The sequence below is a fragment of the Sorex fumeus genome, unplaced genomic scaffold, assembly GCF_029834395.1.
Source record: "Sorex fumeus unplaced genomic scaffold, SorFum_2.1 ptg000044l, whole genome shotgun sequence".
In the NCBI taxonomy this organism is placed as follows: domain Eukaryota; kingdom Metazoa; phylum Chordata; class Mammalia; order Eulipotyphla; family Soricidae; genus Sorex; species Sorex fumeus.
The window spans coordinates 12,580,760-12,600,989 of NW_026606101.1; positions in this window are offsets into that span (position 1 = coordinate 12,580,760).

Below are 20,230 nucleotides of genomic sequence, written 5' to 3' on the forward strand. Positions count from 1 at the left end.
GCCTGCCAGAGGCGGCAGGAGATTTCAGCTTCTTGAGGAAGGAGGGTCGGGCCACGGGCTGGCACTCTGCACGGGTGGCCTGTGGGAGGGGTCCCTGCTGGCCCCGCTCCTGGGGGCTGATGATGAGAGCCTTGAACCCTTCCCACACTGCAGGGCCAGACCTGGCCCCCCACACTCTGTGGAACCACATGCCCACTGGGCCATCTTGCCCCCTGCCCAGGAAATCCTGACTGGCAGCAAATGGCTGGAAGGGGGCTTCCAGCTTCCTCCACTGCATGGGAGACTTGGGTGTCCCTGAACAGACTCAGGGCAGTCCTGACCCCCATTTCCATCTGGGAGATTTGGGGCACGTCCCCTAACATCTTGGAGTTTCAACTAGGAAGTGGGAGGAAGAGCTTAGAGTATCGATGAAGCACCCCTGGGTGGGTGTGGGATGAGGCTGCTCCTGCACAGACCCAAGGGTCCGGGAGAGGGGGAGGGGACAGGGATGTCTTAGGGAGGGTTTTCACTCCTGAAGGCTGGGGAGCACCCACCCCAGACCTAATAAGTCAGGGAGAAAGGGAGGATCTCTGTCTGTCTGTCTGTCTGTCTGTCTCTGTCTGTCATTGTCTCTCTGTCTGTCTGTCTCTGTCTGTCTGTCTGTCTGTCTGTCTGTCTGTCTCTCTCTCTCTCTCACACACACACACACACAGAAACACACACATTATATTTCTTCTTTCTCCTCTAATCATCCAGCAGTGGGTCACCGGCAAGCAGGAGAGGCCAACAGTCAGTAGTCCATCTGCCCTCCTATCATGGCAGAAAAGACACCCCAAGCTCCAGGAAGCCAAACTGTGTTTAAGGTTGAATGTCTTGGATGTGTTCATGGGGAGACTTTCCAACCTCTCTGCTGGACAAGGGAAGAGGAAGAAGCTTGTGACGGCCACTTTGTCCTCTTGTTACCTGGGCAAGGTCCTCGGCCTCTGGGCCTCTATCTCCTTGTCTGTGAGGAGGTGACAGAAGCATGACTTTCTAAGGCTGTGGGGAGCAGGAGCTGAGCTGTGGGGGTACCCACCTATTCCTTATAGGCAGTGAGCCCCCAAGTTGCCTGGTGCACCTCCCAGAAATCTCCCAGGAGATATGGGGCAGCTTAGCGATCACCAAAAAGGGCAAGAGAACCCAGTCTCAGGACCCTGCTCAGAGTCCTCTGGGGGTCCCGGGGACTGATGTCCTCTCATGTCCCCCCATGGCCTCCAGGGGTGCACAGTGGCTCCCTGCCTTCACTCAGGGGTGGGTGCTGATTCTGGGTCCCCCTGTCAGCCTGCTGAATCTGGTACTGAGCCCGCTGTCCACTCCAGACTCCAAGATGCCCACCTTCATGTGTGCCCTGCCCAGGGGACCCAAGTCAGTGTGGCGGGCACAGGTTGGAGTGGGTCAGTGAGTGTCACGGCTGCCTGACCACAGCCAAGAATTCTGCCTGTGCTCAGAGTGAGAGGTGGTGGCGTGAGGGCACTGCTGAGTCTTGTGTCTGGGCGGTGGAGGGGGGAGGCACTGAGTGCCCGGAGATTAGAGTGAGAAGGTCTGTCCTGCCTGTCAAATGTAAACAGGCAGGAACTTTGCCCTCCTGTGGTGCTGACAAATGTGCCAAGGGCTCTGCTCATCTCTAGGATTCTTTGGGAGGCAGGTAGCCCCTGGGAAGGACCCTGCCAGGCCCTTGGGCTCATCTCCAGAGAAGCAAACGTCCCCCCTGGGCACCTCGTCCCGCCATGCTTCTGCCCATGTACAATGCCCTTCTGTGGGAGCCTGAGCCCAGTGCCAGGCCTGATCCTGCATCAGCTTCGCTTCCTGCCGTGAGTCCCTGGTCACTCGTGGGAGTCAGCAGGTTGGCTGCACCTCTGAAGGCCTGGCCCAGCCTGAGCCCCTGAGTGCCCAGGCCCTGCCCTTAGTGCCACTCAGCCCTGACTCCTAGGAACTCTCTGTCCTGCCTCCCCTCCGCCCCCCAGCCTCTAATCTTTGCTTGTGCCACAAAGCCTTCTCCTCCTGGAAGCCTCCTCTACCCCCTTGACCCTCTGGCTCCTGGGTGGGTGGGTCCTGTGTGGGCAGCGGCACAAGCCAGGCCCTGGGCGTGCAGCAGACAGGGCTCATTTCTGGCTCTGCGCCCATCAGCCTGGTGGCCGTAGGAAAGCTGCTTCCTCTTGGAGCCTCTGTTCTCACCTGGAAACTGGGGCTGTTTGAGGGTCACACAGGAGGATGTAACATGACTGGAAGTGCAAAATTTAGTCAATGGCAACTGTAATTATTATCAAATATAAAACAACGAAGAGCCAATTTGAAAATAAGGATCTGCAAAAAGTCATCTGACAGCTGGGTCTCATCTTGTTTTCTCCAGAGAGCCTGGGAAGCTGTAATTACTTAATCTCTCAGACTCGGATCCTATCTTCCATGGCTGGTGTCCATCCGTTTATCCATCCGAGCATCCAACCATCAACACATCCATGCATGCGTGCATGCATCCATCAATGCATCCATCCATCCATCCATCCATCCATCCATCCATCCATCCACGCATCCATGCATTCATGCATCCATGCACCCACATATCTATTATTCAACTTTTCACATACTCATTCCTCTTTCTGTCTCTGGTCTCTCTATTTTCTCTTTTAATCCCCTTGACCCAAATCCAATATCCACCTAGTACCCCACGTTTGCCTTTGAAAACATTTGTCGAACTTTGTCACTCCCCCTCCAGCCCTCCCCTGCCCCTCCCCCACCAGTCATTACATCCCTTGGAACCTTCTGGAGATCCTACATGGAAGTTCACACTATCAGGCCCCTCTAGATCACATGCAAGTAGGTGCCATGAGCCTATGGTATAACTCTTGGGCCCAGGGAAAAGATTCCTGATCCAGACTGAGACAACGCAAGGGTCAGAAGGGGAAAGGAAGAAGTGAAGCTGTTTGCTGGGAGGCAGTTGTGGTCCCTTTTCCTCTCTCCCAGTGAGGAAAACATAACCTGGCCCTGGGGGCGGTGGGGGGAAGGACTTTTCAGGGACCATAGAGGAGCTTGAGGGGCAAGTTTCCTGGAGCTGTGGCCTGCAATGGACTCGGTTGTGTCTCTGTTCTCAGAGAAACAGTTGATGAGATGAAGTCCAGGTGAGAAGAATGGTGTCTGGGAGGGACTCCCCTAGAAGCTGAGATGGGTGTGGAGCCTGCAGGCAGAGACTCACCAGGGAACAGCATCATCCCCTGGGCAGGCAGGTCTAGAGGTGCAGAAACTAGGTTTGGGCCAGCCTGCAGGGCTGTCAGCCAGAACAGAAACTCTGCCCTTGTCTGCAGATGTAGCTTGAGAGGCCCATCAGGGAGGGTGGAAAATACCCCTAAAACATGCTCAGAGACTCAACACGAAACCTGCTTTGGCTTCCTGGAGCATGGGGTGTTCTGTGGTGATAGGACGGGTCAGATGAGCTTCTACTGACCCTTGGCCTCTCCTACTTGCCTCTATCCCATTGTTGGATGGTTAGAGAGAGAAAAGATGTGCATGTGTGTGTAAAAGGGAGAGAAGAAAAGAGAAAGAGAGACAGAGAGGAGAGAGAGAAAGAGAGAGACAGAGAGGATAGAGAGACCCCCTCTTTTCTCCTTGACCAATTAGGTCTGCATTGCTGCTTCAGTCAAGAGGAGAAAGAGTCTGAATATCAAATCAAAGCTCAATACTTCAGCACTGTAGTAGAGTGGAAAATGACCATTTTCATTCTACAGATCAACAAACTGAGGGCCAAAGAGTATAAAATTGGGGTGCTATCATCCAGACTTTCCATATGCAGGTTTGGGGAGAAGGGAAGTGACTTGCTCACAGCTGCGCATTCGCACCATATGGAGCAGAGTTCGGATTCAGTTGTGTCTGATCCTGGAGGCTCCGCTCTGCCTCCTCCACCTGTGAGAGGGGGCCCCTGTTCTGGAAGTCCATGGTCTGGGGAAGCCAGAAAGGGTCTCTTAGGCCAGGGAAAATGGAGAGATATGGAAATAAGGACCCGGAGACCATGACTGTCTCGAGAAAGAAGATGGAAGCTTGTCCTGGGCTGGGCGCGAGCCCTCAGTTGAAGGCACTTGACCCAAAGGTGTCATTAGAATGGCCCTTCTCTCTCTCTCTCGTCAAGTCCTTTGGCCAGGTCAAGGCTGTGGAGAAGTTCTCAGGGCCTGACTTCAGCAGGAGAGAGTGAGGGCCAATTCCCAGTGTGTGTCCCAAGTACCAGACATGCCACATCATGCTGGGTCTACCTGCACCTGGAGGAAGGTTCTGGAAAAGTTTGTCATCACAGAAAACACAGTGAACAGGGTCTATACAACTTGGAATTGGGTCATGTCTTCTGACAAACCGGCTCTGGATCTCCAGTTTTTTAAAAAAAATATTTTATTTATTAATTGAATCACGTGAGAGACATAGTTTGCTTTGCACATGGCCGACTCGGCTGACTGGGTTCTATTCCTTCGCCCCTCTCAGAGAGCCCAGAAAGCCTGGCAAGCTACCTGTGACGTATTTGATATGCCAAATTCAGTAACAACAAGTCTCATAATGGAGACGTTACTGGGCCTGCTCGAGCAAATCAATGAACAACGGGAGGACGGTGCTACAGTGTGACTGTAAGATAAGGGCATAGTTTCTATGATGCTGTGACTCAGAGGGAGCTCCGAAAATATGCATTTTTTTCTGAGAAAGGTTCAGGCCCGTTCACTCAGAGTCTGTGCAAATATTATCCAGGGGATCTAGTTGCCCCGTGGTGCGGTGCTCTTTAAAAGAAACTTTTAAGGACAAGTACTGCCACCATAAGTCTAACAATATTGCGGTGGAATGTCTCCAATGTCCAGCAGGAGGCGCTCTCAGGGGTTATTAGAACCACCTGGTGAGCACTGGTAAAAAAGGCAGAGAAACTCGTGATGACAGAGAGCAAGTGAAAACGGAAAGAGTTCCTTAAAAACATACAAACAAAAAGATCCTCCCAAACATATTTCATCCAGGAATAAAACAAAGCCCACCCTAAAACAATGGCAAAGCACCCAAAATGGTAACAGTGCATCTGTTTGGTACTGTGATGCCATATGGCTTCCATCACCTTTTCAATATTTTCTAAATAAAAAAAAATACAGAGAATACATTTGTTTATTTTTCCTTTTCTTTCTTTTAAAAAATCAGCAAACATTCCCACAAACAGGCTTGAAAAGGAGCAAATAAAAATTGTGTGGAGGTCCAGGGAGTGTGGAAGGCACGTTCCTTTCCCAGGGACACCCCCATCTGTCCGCAGCCCCCTCAGAAGCCCATGGAAGCCAGTGACTACATGGCCCAGAGCCCCAACAAAAGCCCAGTCACTCGACTCCCGGAACCAGCCAGCCATTGAGAAAGGACACAGAAGTGGGACTTAAGGGCATAATCCTTCTTTTGTGGCCCACGAATAGATTAGGCACGAAGCAAACAAAGTGGGTTCACCCTGGGTGCAGCCGAGTTCACCACCCAGTTCACACACCCTGTCCTTGGTCACCTGTCCGGTCGGGCTTTCTGGTCACTGCACCCAAGAAGGCTCTAGCACAGTGATTCCCCCATTCAGGCGCATGGCCATGGTGGTCGCCCTGCAGGGTGGGCAGAAGAGGTGTGTGAGCAGGACCCCGATAGGGCTGCCTTGTGACTGCAGTGACCCAGATCCTGCCTGCCCAACCGGGACTAGCACAGGGGTGGCAGAGACACGGACACCGGGGCACATGTGGCCAGCTAGGGTGGGTTGTGGGTGCCCAGTGAGATGGTGGGGCTCGTGGTCCCGGATGTTGGGTGGTCAGCTGCCACATTGGCTGACCGCTGGGGGCAGAGGCTGCTTCAGATGACTGTGGCTCTGGGTTTCAGGGCGAGTAATGAGAGGGACGATGGGGAGTAGAGGACGGAGGCTTCCGAGCAGAGGAGCCAAAGGAGGTGGTTTTGGGGATACGTGTCCAGAGCAAGGGATGGAAAAGAGCTGACTGAGTCCCCTTCCCAGGGGCCGGATGTGAGGGGCTGTTGGAGTGAGGGGCGCGGAGGTGTCAGAGCAGGGACACAAGTGGGCTAGTGGGGTACAGGCACAGTCAGTTCTGACCCCCCCAAACCGAGCTTTCAACCTGCTTGTCTGAATGCTCTGATATCAGTTCTACCAGGGCCCAAGGGGCTTCTGGAGTACGCCCTACCCCTCTGAATCAGTTTCTTCATAACTTTATCTCCACCCTTCCTCTGTATGTGTCTCTGTGCCTTTCTCAGGTGCCACCCTGGCAGCTCAACAGGAATTGGGGAACCCCCTGAGGCCCAGGTGTTGACCTCACTTTGAGGTGTGATCCCTGTGCTGGGCTCATGTCCTTGAGACAGACCTAGTCCTGCCATCCCCACTGGGTGCTGGCTCGGCCCAGCCAACATGTTGGAAGGGGAACTCCTATCCTGCAGAGCACCTCCTCACTTCCGCAGTCCCTCCAAGACCCTCAGCAGGCTGGCAGGGGGTGGGGGGGGGGTTGGTGCTGGCAGACCCAGGTTCAATTCCCAGCATCCCATATGGTCCCCTGAACACTGCCAGGAGTAACTCCTGAATGCAGAGCCAGGAGAAACCCCTGTGCCAGGAGAAACCCCTGTGTTTTGAGGCAGGGAACAACTGGGTTCTAGAATGGAAGTATCCCTTTATTTTACTTATTTATTTTGCTTTTTGGGTCACACCTGGTGAGTGAGTGGGTCTGGGTGCGGGTGCCCAGTGCTAGCTGCAAAGGCCTTGCTCACAGCAGAGCGGGAGCAGGAAGTAGCTTTAGTTTGCTCCAAGTGCTTGAGCCCATGGCTCCCCGCTGCTCTAACTGAAAAGGAAAACAAGGGTTTCCTTAAATGCATAAACAAGGGTTTTCCTTAAATGTGTAAAGGTGCTTTTTTTTTTTATAGTGTGTAGAGGTTTTGTAGCTTAGGGGTGTTTTGAGGCAGGGAACAACTGGGTTCTAGAATGGAAGTGTCCCTTTATTTTATTTATTTATTTTGCTTTTTGGGTCACACGTGGTGATGCACAGGGGTTTCTCTTGGCTCTGCATTCAGGAGTTACTCCTGGCGGTGTTCAGGGGACCATATAGGATGCTGGGAATCAAACCTGGGTCTGCCGCGTGCAAGGCAAAGGCTCTACCTGCTCTATCTCTCCAGCCCTGGAATTATTCATTTAAGGTGACCGAGGTTTATCCTCATCTCCCCCTGAATGACCACCTGCAAATGAGTTGGACTCTTTTGGGACAGCCTGCACCTCACCTCATCCCCTCTTCCCGGGACAGGAGACTGGGGAAGGTCCCAGGCAAGGAGGCACAGCTGGGAGCAGAAATATCATCCCTCATCCTTTTTGGGCTCACATTCTCCTGGGGTGGGGGCAGAGATAGGGCAAAAATATCAGAGAAACACAAAAACATAGCTCAATTATCTTAGCTTGCTCCAGAGAAAAGAGAGAACTTGATGTGGATCGCTAGAACTTTCTACCAGATCATCAGGAGGGTTTAGTTGGTTTCAGGACCTTGGAGTGGGATACCCTTTCCCCAATAGCTCACCCGACCCATACCCCCACACTCACACACACAAACACACACCACACACACACCCTCATAGTCATACACACATTTGTTTATACCAACTCTCTCATACATAGTCACACACATAGATACAACAAACTGACACATACAAACTTTCACAGTCAAACATACTTATACATACCAAATCTCTCGTATACAGCCACACACTCATACATACAAATTCTCACAGTCTCATACACGCACAAACACACACACACGCACACACATGCACACGCACATGTGCTACAATATAGCTCCTTGTTGGATGTCCACATTGCTCAGTTTGACATGATCACAAATTGGGGGGCCGTTTGTATAAGAAAGGAGGGGTTCCGGGAGCTAAAGCAGGCAGGGCCCTACCTCTCTGAGGAGCTCTTGGCCTGCCACACTGGGCCTCTACCTGGCAAGGTCTGACCCCCACCGGGGCGATCAGGAAATGGAAATGCAAAAAAGCCAGTGACTCACTCAGGAGGCAGGGCTGGAACTCTGGCACACAGGACTCAAAACGTGCACCCTGGATTTCAGTCCCTCTGTCCAGGCACCTCTGCGTATGCCTGCCTTCACCCGCCCGACACACCTGCTGGTCACACCTGTTCACTCTGTTTGTGATCCCCGCACCCATGGGTTATCATTCATTTACTCAACTGGCCTGTTGGTAATGGAATTGTATTTAAAATGTCCAGACATTTATTGTCTAACAGGACATTGTGTATCACCACAAAAGGTGACAAAGTAAATCATTTCCAGTTGATAAAAGGTGACAGCAGGACTGTGTGAGGAGAATAAAGGCTCTGATTTGGCTGCAGGAGCACTTTTGCTGACATTACCCAGGAACCCTAACCACATCAATGCCTGCAAGGGCCCGGTTATTTATTTTTAATTTTTTTAAATTTGTTTTTGGGCTCAGTGGTGTTCAGAGCTGATTCCTGGCTCTATGTTTAGGGAACACTTCTAGTTGGGCACCATAAGGGGTACGGGGGATGGAACCAGGAATAGGCATGTGCAAGGCAAATGCTACCTGCTGTGTGTATGATGTCTCTGACCCCAGTGGCCCAGTTTTATCCATTTTATGGGTAGGGTTGGAGGATTCCCACTTCAGGGAGGTGAAACAATGTCTGAAAAGTTGCAGTAACAGGGAAGGAGCATGTGTAGGTATCTGACTGGTATCGAGGCTGTTTGGGGGGGGGGATACCTGTGAGTGGGTCATGTCCCCACGAGTTCAGGACTGGGGAGAAGTGGAAAGCAGGCACTGTGTCTGCTTCTGCAATACCATGCACCAGGTCCCTGACCTGCATGAGAAATGCTCAGAACAATCTGTGAGTGAGCTGGAGCCAGATCACAAATCTCTTACCTGGTTTGGCAGAGGGTTTGTGGGCACCAGCACCCCTTCCCCGACACACACACAGGGTGAGAGAGTTCCTGCCCCTTTTTGGACATACTGTCTCCGGGATCACAGGATCCTGGCTCTCTGCTTCTCCGGATTCCTGTGGGGTAGAGAAGAGGCGGCACCCAGGGGACACCTTCCTAGGAGTCACCCTGTGTTAACACCGACACACACACACTCTCCTAGAGGGCCTGGCTTCTGTTCTGTTCTCACTCCTCACCTCCCCTAATCACCCTCCAGCCTTCTCCTAATCTGCATCTCTGGTCCCTGACCTCTCCAGCAGACTGCCTAATTGAAAGAGGTCTTTCCTTCTCTCTCCTTTTCTCCCATGGCACCTCTGTGTATGTGTGTACGTGTGTATGTATGTGCGTGTGGTGGTGGTGGGGGATATGATGGGGGGTGGTCATATCCAGTGGTGCTCAGGTCTTACTCCTGCCTCTGGCCTCAAAATCAGTGATTGGTCCTGGAGGAGCTCAGGGATGCTGGAGATCAAACTTGGGTGGGCTCTGCAAAGTAAGAGCCCTAACCACTGCACTATCACTCTGGACCCCTTATCAAGCCATGTCTTAACCTCAGCGTCTGCACTGACAGCCCAAGTCAGGCAGGGTCGTATTGGTTTCCTCTCTGCTCTCTAGGGGGCGCTGTCTCCTCCGCCCTAGTAGTTTCTGATGAAAGTTTCCCCTGGTGCCCAGAAAGCTTCACAGAGAACATGTCTAGGGACCTCACGGTTGCCTGCAGCAGTTCCTAGCAGCACACACCAAGACTACACCTAATGGAGCCCGTTAGTCTGTTCCTGCAGTTCTGTGTGTGATAGTTTTACAGACAAGACAGACATTTGTTTTCTCTCGGGAAAGCAACAAAGCCAAACAAGGATGCCTGCTAGACACCCTGAGAATAGGAGAAGCTCTTGGAGGAACAAAGACCATGCTAAGACTATGAAAGACTATCCCGAGATCCAAGCTCTTCCTCCTAACAACGTCCTGGCAATAAACACTATCTACAGAAGAAGCACCAAGTGGGGGCAGCTTGGTCAAACCCTGTGAAAGCTGCTCTACAGAGGCCAGGGTCAGGCTTTCTCAGTCTCTCAACCCCTTGGTTCTTTCCCCTCTGGGGAAGACTGCATTCCTCTGAATGTGCATTCCCTCTCTCTCTGTCTCTGTTTCTTGTCTCTGTCTCTCTGTCTCTTGTCTGTCTCTGTCTCCGTCTCTCTGTCTCTCTTTTTCTTTCTCTCTATCCCCCCAATATATTTCCAGAATAAAGACATTTCTACTTTTGGTTTAATTTTTGAGGAATGGATAATGAACCTGAAAATCCAGGCAGAGGGCAGGACCGCCTTTCTTTTTCCTGAAAAGAGCAATTCCTCCCTCCAGTCTCAGACCTGATAGCTCCAATGATTATGAGCTCTGACCCTGGGATTCATTCTCTGGTTCCTCTCTAAACCCAAGTGATCAAGGGGGTGCAGCCTGAGGGGCTGGTGGGATGTGAGCGCTCATTCATCCTCTGCAAGTGCTCAAAGCCACTTTCCAAGTGGTAGCTCATAAGCACTTGCCCTGGGTGACCAAGGTGGGTATGACAAGAATGTGGTAGCACTTTCTCCCAAGACCATTGATATCCACCCACTTCAAGTAACCTGAAACAGTAGGGAAAAGGGGGCCCTATAATGCATCTTTCTATTCAGCATCCTCATGGTTCTCTGCAGATGGGACCAACCCTTACAGACTCTGCTGACAGTTTCCCCTCTGTCCCTTTCCTGGCTCCTGGTTGATATATACTGGCACCCATGATTGCTCCTAGAAAGATATTGACGGTATCTCTGGGCAGTAATATTCCTTGAGTAAAAACTGTGTGTCAGGTCTAATACATATTATTTTGTGTTCACAATAATGTCAGCAGAGGTGCTACTCACACTTTTTTACTTTACTGACTACACAAGGCTTAAATAATTTTCTTGAAATGCTACTTAATTAATGATGTAGTTGGAATAAATAACAACAACAACAACAACAACACATTTTCCTTGGGTTCTGTGTTTGTGTCAGGCTGTGACCAGAATATCTTTTACATGTGTTAGTGGATTTAATGACTGTTACCTCCCTCACCAGGTGGGCAATTATTATCCCTATTTTGCAGATGAGGACATTAAAGTCAGAATCACTGGCCAGTGAAATGTGAAGGTAGGAATGCAGGTGGGTTTACTTACCCGACCCTTCATAAGGTCCTGCCACCCGTCTGCTCTCGTTGCCTTATTTGGGTGATCATATGGGGGGTGCATTCCAAAGGGCAAAGCTCTCAAAGGGAACATGGAATCAATATATGAGTAAAGAACCACTTCATTGGGTTATGCACTGAGGTTTCTGGCTTTCTTTGTTATTACAGCCCTTTGGTCAGCTAGTAGAGTGGTGGTTTTGATTCTATTTTTTTTTAAGTAAGCAAATGTGGATAATGAGTAGAATCAGGATAATGAGAAGGAGCAGGAGATGGGGAGTTGGGAACAGAAAAGAAAATGAAAGCTGGTATAGAGAGACCTGTGTGATGTAGCCTTTAGAGCAACGAAAGAATCAGGGAGACCAATTCCAGGCCTTCCTTGTGAGGATGGCAGTTGGGGTGGAGTTTGTGTCAATGAGAGACATAGAACAAGTTGTTGACATTTGAAGTTCTTGATCAAATAGAAGCCTGATATGTGTGTAAGAGCAGGAACTCAAGCAGAAATCCTCCTCCCTCTGGCTGAGAGTCAAGGCATGTGAGGTTCTGAGTGGCCCTTTGACCAGCCTCCCCTCTTCCCCCCTCTGCCTAGCTGGATCCTGGGCTTGCCTGCCTCCCAGTGGTTGAGAGCACTCATGGTCCTGGTGAGGACAGGCTTCACTCCGGACAGTCTGATACTTGCCATGTGTGTTCCTCTGTAGACTACAGGAGAACCTGCTCCTCGCAAGTCCTGGATGATAGGTATGGGCTGGAAGAGGACTGATCCAGAGATAGGATGGAGTCTGCTAGAGTTAGATAGCTGTGGGCATGTCTGATTCCTGTTCTGTTTGTTCTAGACTTGACTTATCTAGAAGGAAGGCCCAGCTCTGAGAAAACTTAGCCTTCATCACAAAACAGTGGTTTTAAGTGGGTGGATATCAATGGTCTTGGGTATAGGAAGTTTAGAAGACTACCTATACCTATACCTCAGTTATAGGTATAACTGAGTAGTTGAAAATGATCATATCTCACCACCTTTCTCCAGGGAAAACTCAAAAATCCCACTTGGCATCCCAAGAGTCTGTTGCCAGGGCTGGAGAAATAGCACAGTGGATAGGACCTTGCCTTGCACGCGACCAACACAGGTTCGATTCCCAGCATTTGCATATAGTCCCCTGAGCATCGTCAGGAGTAATTCCTCATTGCAGAGCCAGGAATAACTCCTGTGCATCGCCAAATGGGACCCAAAAAGAAAAAAGTCTGTTGTCAACAACAAAAAGGTGTAACTGGACCACACACTTTTTTTGGAAGGGGGAGGACAGATCTTCACTCTGTCACTTGTCTGAGGATTGGTTTCCTTTGAAAATATAGTTTTTTTTTCTTGACAATATTATCATCTGATAATAGGGTATGTGGGTATGTGAGAATTCCAATCTCAGGATTCTTAAGAGGAATATTAAGACCATGCTTTCAAAAGAATACTATTAAGCATCTTTGGGCATCAGGCCTTGTGTGGCACCAAAAACAAAAAAACACAAACAAGTTTTCTGTATGATGGAGAGATATACATGAACCAGTTTTAATGCTAGAGTGGAGTTGCCTGTATGCCCACAACTCGCGTAGCTCCTGATTTATGATGAGAGTAACACTTGGGAAGTCATGAGCAGCATGACATGAGTTGTTACTAGATTAATGGATATTGAGTCATTCACTACCTTCCATTAAACAACTCACCCAACCATGCATCAGTATAATAGGTCCCATTTCCCTTTATCTACGTACCCTTCTATTGATCCATCCTCACTCTTCCATTCATCCTTCCGCTCATTCATCCTATGGTTCTGATCTAAACGCTGTTTGGACTCAGTCACTTGTTCTAATTCCTACCCAGTTGAAGATGTTGATCAACTGTGTCATCTTTGCATGGTGGCACTTTTAGGTCCAAGATTGTTACAGAAACCAAGCTGGCTCTCTCAAGCTAGGCAGAAGCCCTTAATGTTTTAAATTTCCAATAATGTTTTTCATTCTCTTAGTGGAAATGAACAAGATAATTTGTAGGTCTCATGGCCACCAACCACCACTTCCTACCACACTGGCAACCAGCAACCTGAGACTGAAACTGCTGATAACAGAAGCTAAGAAATCAAAATACGGTTCTGGGTGGTATTTCTGGCTGCTGAATGGGCCAACCCAGGAGCTTTCCTTTCTTATGATTCTTGTGTATTTGTTTAAGCAAGATTGAGTTGATTTTTCTATTAGTTGTAGCCAAGCCCTTCAAATGACACACAGGGTTGTTTTATGGAAGAGTTTTACCAAACTTTCATAAAGAGGCAACTGTAAAAAAAAAACAGAAAGCAAAAAAAAAAGATGCCAAATTCATTTTATTATTCACAGCTTGGTAGGCTCAAGAATGGTACAAAGTGAGAATTTCTCCCGGATCCTGCACAAGGCTGAGTCGTTCTGGGGCAACTCGAAGGGGAGCAGGTGAGCCCTGTGCCTGCCCAAATAGAGCCTTTGCAGCCCAAAACCTCCATACTCCACAATTGTTGCCACACTCCTGGCTGGACCCCACTGCTCAGACGAGCCTCACCCAGAAATTAGTTTGTTGAAAAACTCAGGTATGTGGTTTTTGTGACTGAAATCTCTAGCTTTCACAGGTCAGAGATGGGCGATCTACCCCCACCTCCCTGTACTTCTGGAAGCCCGACAGTCACACGCATGATCCAAAGCCACCAGTCAGTTAAGAATTTAACTCCAGCTGTATCACCCTATTTAAAAATTTTGGACACCCTGGAGAGCGTGGCCGCAATTTCAGCCACATGACATTTCAAACTGTAACACTGATAAACCAAGAGTAACACACCAGATTGAGTAGGATGTAATGTATAAGGCAACCAATCTCAATGAACAAAGTGTAAACACAGAAGTCATAACCTATAACAACATCTTGGGAATCTCTTATGCAAGGGCTTAAGGGCTCTATGGTGAGATACAACAATCTTAACTAACTTTCTTCTAAGGAAAAATATGTATAATTTATTATAAGCAAATTATTTATAACAAGCAATGTAAAGTAAATGATTGAGAGCCTGCTATAGGGGCAAGCTCAAGGGGTGATTGGGAATATTGGAAATAATGATGGTGGAAAGGTGTATTGGTGGTGGGAATTCTGTCACTGTCACTGTACTCCAGTTGTTCATCGATTTGCTCAAGCAGGCCCAGTAACATCTCCATTTTTGAGATTTGTGTTTGGCATATTGAATACATCACGGGTAGCTTGCCAGGCTTTGCCGCAGGGGCGAGATCAGTGTTGGAGTATTGAATGTCTGTAACTAAACTAATGACTTAATAAAGTTATTAAAAAAATGGTACAAAGAAAGACAGCTATGCTACAACTTAATGTATAATAAATTGGCTAAACTATATATAATTTGTGAAAATTTAATAGTACACTACGAAAGTAATATATTACATTATAAAAACTTTTAGTAAAACATTATAAATGTCATAATACATTATAAAACTTGAATTTTTATGTAATTATAATATTTTAAATTATACAATTTTATTTTACACTTACACATCATCACTTAACTTAACACTTAACTTCCCGTTAGTCGTCGATTTGCTCGAGCGGGCGCCAGTAACGTCTCCATTTGTCCCTGTCGCGTGCTAGTGTAGCCCAATGGCATCTCTTCGCTCCGGGAACATGGAGGGCCTCAAACCGATCGTTCATGACCTTGACAAAGAAGTCTGACCATCTGGTAGGTGGGCGGCCACGCGGTCTCTTGACATCCCGTGGAATCCAATCAGTAACAGCTCTAGTCCAACGGTCGTCTTTAAATCTCATTACGTGACCAGCCCATCTGATTTTCGACACCTTGGCAAATGAGACAGCGTCCCTGATCCTTGATTGTCGACGGATGTCAGAACTCCGGATTCGTTCTCTCATTTGAGTGAAACGTGATATTCCAAGCATAGCTCTTTCTATTCTTCTTTGGGAGACCTGAATGGCGTTCTCATCTTGTTTGCGTAGGGCCCAGGTCTCTGAGGCATATGTTAATGCAGGAAGAACAGTGGAATCAAAGAGATGTGCCCGGAGCCGGAGGTTCTTCGTCCTCTTAGCTATTTCTTCGACGTTCTTGAAGGCGTTCCAAGCCGCTCTCTTCCTCCTGCGCAGCTCGGGTGCCAGGTCATTTGTCATGTTGACCTCTCGACCTACGTACACATAGCTGTTGCATTCGGAGATGGTCGTTCCATTGAGAGCGAATGGGGCGTCAGGAACAAGGCTATTTCTCATAAACATTGTCTTCGTAAGATTCAGCTGTAGTCCTACCTTTCCACACTCACGGTCAAAGTTGGCCAGCATTTGTGCCGCTTGGCTGATGTTTGGTGTTATTAAAACAATGTCATCAGCAAAGCGGAGGTGGTGTAGTTGCCGACCATCTATCTTCACTCCCATTCCTTCCCATTCCAGTCGTCGCATGATGTTCTCAAGGGTGGCACTGAAGAGTTTTGGTGAAATGGTATCACCCTGCCGCACCCCTCTCTTGACATCAACGATCACTTCTTTGTAGAATGGTGAGATCCTGGTAGTGAATCCGCAATACAGCTCACGGAGGATCCTGATGTATTGGGCTTGTATGCCCTGATTGGCTAGGGTACACATCATAATAATTCATATTATAAATGACATAGTTGTAAAAGTATGTTTATTTCAGTAATGCTAGGATAGGCTTAATACCAGAAATTTATCACTGTAATGTATTAGAGAAAAATTTCATTAATTTTAAATTCAGAAAAACTTTTAAGTCAATGACTAAGGAAGTTTAGAAGACTAGAAATATAAATGGATATCTTTTCCAGGATAAAAACTATATTTCAACTTTCAGAAACCCCAAAAATTTGTAAGTCTACAACTGTACCTCATGGTGTTTCACTAATAAAAATTAAAAAAAAATCTAGATTTATTTCCATTCCTAGAGGAGGTCTTAGCTAAACTGAAAGACAAAACAATAATATTTATGAATAAGAAAAAGAAATAAAACTGTCACTAATCACAGATTATATGATCCTCCAATAAAATAAAAACCCAACAGATAATGAAGATGAACTATTACAACTAATATTTTTTAAATGTAAAAATATTTTATTTGGGGACTGGGGAGATAGAACAATGAGTAGGGCCATGCACATTGCCAATCTGGGTTTGATCCCTGGCACTTGGTATGGTCCCCTAAGCCCACCAGGAATGATCCCTGAGCACTGCTGGGTATGGCCCAGAACAAAAACAAAAAAAAATATTTTATTTATTTATTTTTAAAAGCAAAATTATTTTTAAGTTGAAGCACTGTTTAGAAATAACCGACTTGGGCTAGAGCGATAACATAGCTGGTAGGGCATTTGCCTTGCACGCAGCCGACCTGGGTTCAATTCCCAGCATCCCATATGGTTCCCTGAGCACTGCCAGCAGTAATTCCTGAATGCATGAGCCATAAGTAACCCCTGTGCATCACGGGTGTGACCCAAAAAGCCAAAAAAAAAAAAAGAGAGAAATAACCAACTTGACTAAATAGGTAGATTATGGCTCTATCATTGTTTAGTCTCATATTAATTGGGGGACCAGCACAGCATTTGACAGCAGACACTTCAGTGGTCTGCACTGTAGCACTGTCCTCCCGTTGTTCATCGATTTGCTCAAGCGGGCCCAGTAACATATTCATTGTGAGACTTCTTGTTACTGTGTTTGGCATATTGAATACATCACGGGTAGCTTGCCAGGCTTTGCTGTGTGAGCGAGATACTCTCGGTAGCTTGCCGGGCTCTCTGAGAGGGGCGGAGGAATTGAACCGGGGTCAGCTGTGTGCAAGGCAAAAACCCTACTTGCTGTGCTATCGCTCCAGCCCTTCAGTGGTCTATGTGAATGAATTTCAGAGACATATGCTGTCTAGCAGAGAGAGTTTAAAATTATATCAGTCTGGTCTTTAACCACAGAGGAAGGTGGGTGGACATCAGGAAGACTTGGATTTCAGATTCACTTGAAAAATCACAGCCTTCTGCTTGTCAGTGTTGGCAATGCCAATCACAAAATATGATAAGAGAATAATGTTATTATAGAAAAAAAACCTATGAATTTCTTAGGACTCAGTTTCTGAACACATGCTCAGGATGTTTATAGGGCCTGGGGAGGAGCTTGTTGGTCTGGAGCACATGCTTGTAAGAGGCCTGGCTTCATTCCCAGCACTGCGTGGTTCTCTGAGCACTGCCATGAGTGACCCTCTGAGCACTGCCAGCTTTGACTAGGTGAACAAACAATAAGCACAATTTGTACTTTAAAATTCTATAAGGGATATAAATCTACCGCTTTAATACATTTTAAAGATACATTATGTTTGTTATTGGTCTGCCATAAATTTGTATTGATAACATAACAAAAACGAACAAATCTGATGCAGGCCTAGATTTCCCAGATGTTGTTTTTGGTTTTTGAAGGAACTCAACACACGCTAATATTCACTCTAGAGAATAACATGCAGACAAAACAGCCTCCTACAAAGATGTGACATTTGAAATATGTGCAGGTGCAGAAACCTCTCTACAGATGGAATTGGAGGGAACTAGGGAACCATGTGTGGGAACATGATTGTTTGGTAGCTGACTTGAGAAAACAGACTTGTGATATGGGGGGAAGTCGAGCTGGAGGCTCACATATTTAAAATAAGTGCAAGAATCTCCAGGAAGATAAAAATTGTAAGTGCTAAAGCAAAATTAGACAGGAAAGATAGAGAGCAATGCAAGCAGGGAGGCAGAGTTTACAGCAAGGCAGCCATAGGCAAGGGAGGACCTGGAGGACCAGAGAGAGAGTATAGTGGTTAGAGAGCATGCCTTGTGAATAGCTAACCTGGTGGTTTGATCTCTGGCACCCCATATGATCCCCCAATCCCTGCCATGTGAAATATGAGCTTAGAGCTAGGAGTAAGCCCTGAGCACTGCTGGGTATGGCCCCAAAGCCAAAGTCTATATAAAAACAAAAATTAGGAGGACCTGAAGCCCCCAGATGTGGACCAAGGGGAGGAAAAGATAGTTCCCGGACCCTTCAGAGGGAGTGGATTCTGCTAATATTGTGATTTCTCAACCGGGAGAATAAATAACTGCTGTTTTAATCACTCCACCCACTGCCCTAAAGGTAAGATAATACAATTATTAGACAAAACAAAGTGGAATATATCTGCACTAGGGACAAGGTTTAGGACTCATGCAATACAAATTGTAAGATGAAATTTTTATGAGGTGAGAAAGTTTCTGTTGAGGGGCCAGGAAGTCTGGTCAATGGCAAGAAGCTTGCCACAAATGTGTGTGGGGCAAAGGGCACTTAGAATAGAGAAGAGATCAGTATGACAATTCATTCATTCATCATCCTGTTATTCGTCAATTGCCTCGAGCAGGCCCCAGTAATGTCTCCTTCATCCTAGCCCTGAGATTATATTCAAGGCTCTTTAGGAGAATGAGACCCATCATTGTTACTGGTATTTGGCATATTGGGTACGCCACGGGGAGTTTGCCAGACTCTGCCCTGTGGGCAGTATGACAATAATAATTATAAATGATCACTCTGGACAAGAACTGAGTGTTCAAAGCAGATAAAAGGACATACATGATAATTCTTAAGTCTGTCTTGCAAATCATAATGCCCAAAAGGAGAGAGAGGGAGGGCGGGAGAGAGGGGGAGAGAGCAAGAGCGAGCAAGAGGGGGTGGAGGGGGAGAGAAAGACAGACAGAGACAGAGACAGAGACAGAGAAGAAGTGTATGCCTTAGAGGGGATGGGGTGGGAGGGAAACTGGGGACATTGATGCTTGGAAATATGGAAATACGCACTGATGAATGAACTGGTGTTGAAACATTATAGGACTGAAACCAAATTATGAACAACTACTTTGTAATTGTGTATCTCACTGTGATTCAATTAAAAAAAGTTCCTGTTCATTGAAGTACCTGCAAGGTTCAAGACCAGTCGTTGAGTAAAGTCAGCAATGCTTAGACTGTTGAGACTCGAGCAGAGAAATCAGTGAGCATAACCTGTGAGGGCTTTAGGCAAAGTGACACAAGTCTGGAAGTGGCGAGGAGAGTAGATCCACTGATGTGCAGAATATTAAAAAGAAGAGAAGACTGGCTAAAGAAACTCTGGTACACAGACACAATGGAATGCTGCCTGGCTGTGCAGCAAGATGAAAGCAGGCTCTTTGCTGTTATGTGCATGGATCTCGAGAATATCCTGCTGAACGAAGTGAGTCAGAAGGACAGGGACAGACACAGAATGACCTCCCTCACATTTGGGACACAAGGACACATAGTAAGGAGATAACTAATGCCTACCAGGCAAAAGAAACCAAAAACTAGTCTTTAGTAGGAAGCTTATCCCTGTAGGCGATGGAGGGGAAATGAAGTGGACTGGGTTGCTGGTGGAGGAAAGTGGACAATTTGGTGACAGGTGTGGAGCTGGAACGTTTTATGCATGAAACTCTATCATGATCAATACTATGAATCACTTACAAAATAGCTTACAATAATTTAAAAAAATAAAGCAACCACATGAGCAAAGTAAACCAAACCGAGATGAAGACAAAATCTGCCATACAGAGCCGGTTACTAGAAGGCCAAGAAGCTAGCAGGTAGCAGGTGTGCTGGGTCAGATGTTTGGAGTAAACAGGAGCTGGCCTGGGGCGGGCTCTGTGGGAATGTGTACAGATGTCTGACCATAATGTAACATGAAAACAATATGACACTATAGACCAGTGACCATCAATATGTTGATTGCTATAAAGCATAGAAAAATAAAGATAATCAACATCTCTTGCAATTCCTCGAGTGAATGCAGGGCTCTGTGTGCTGGTCCCCCAGGGAACATGGGCCCCATTGTCATCCTGAGCCTTGTGGCCTCAGGTAGGCCAGGGGGACAATGGCTGTCACCTGCTGTCCAAGAGGAAGGGACTGGAGTGAGGCCAGGTCACCTCTGGACAGTGAACTCACCACCCACCACGTTGCCTGAGTGCCTCAGCCCCAGCCACCATTGTCTTTCACTCCATCCCTCTATAG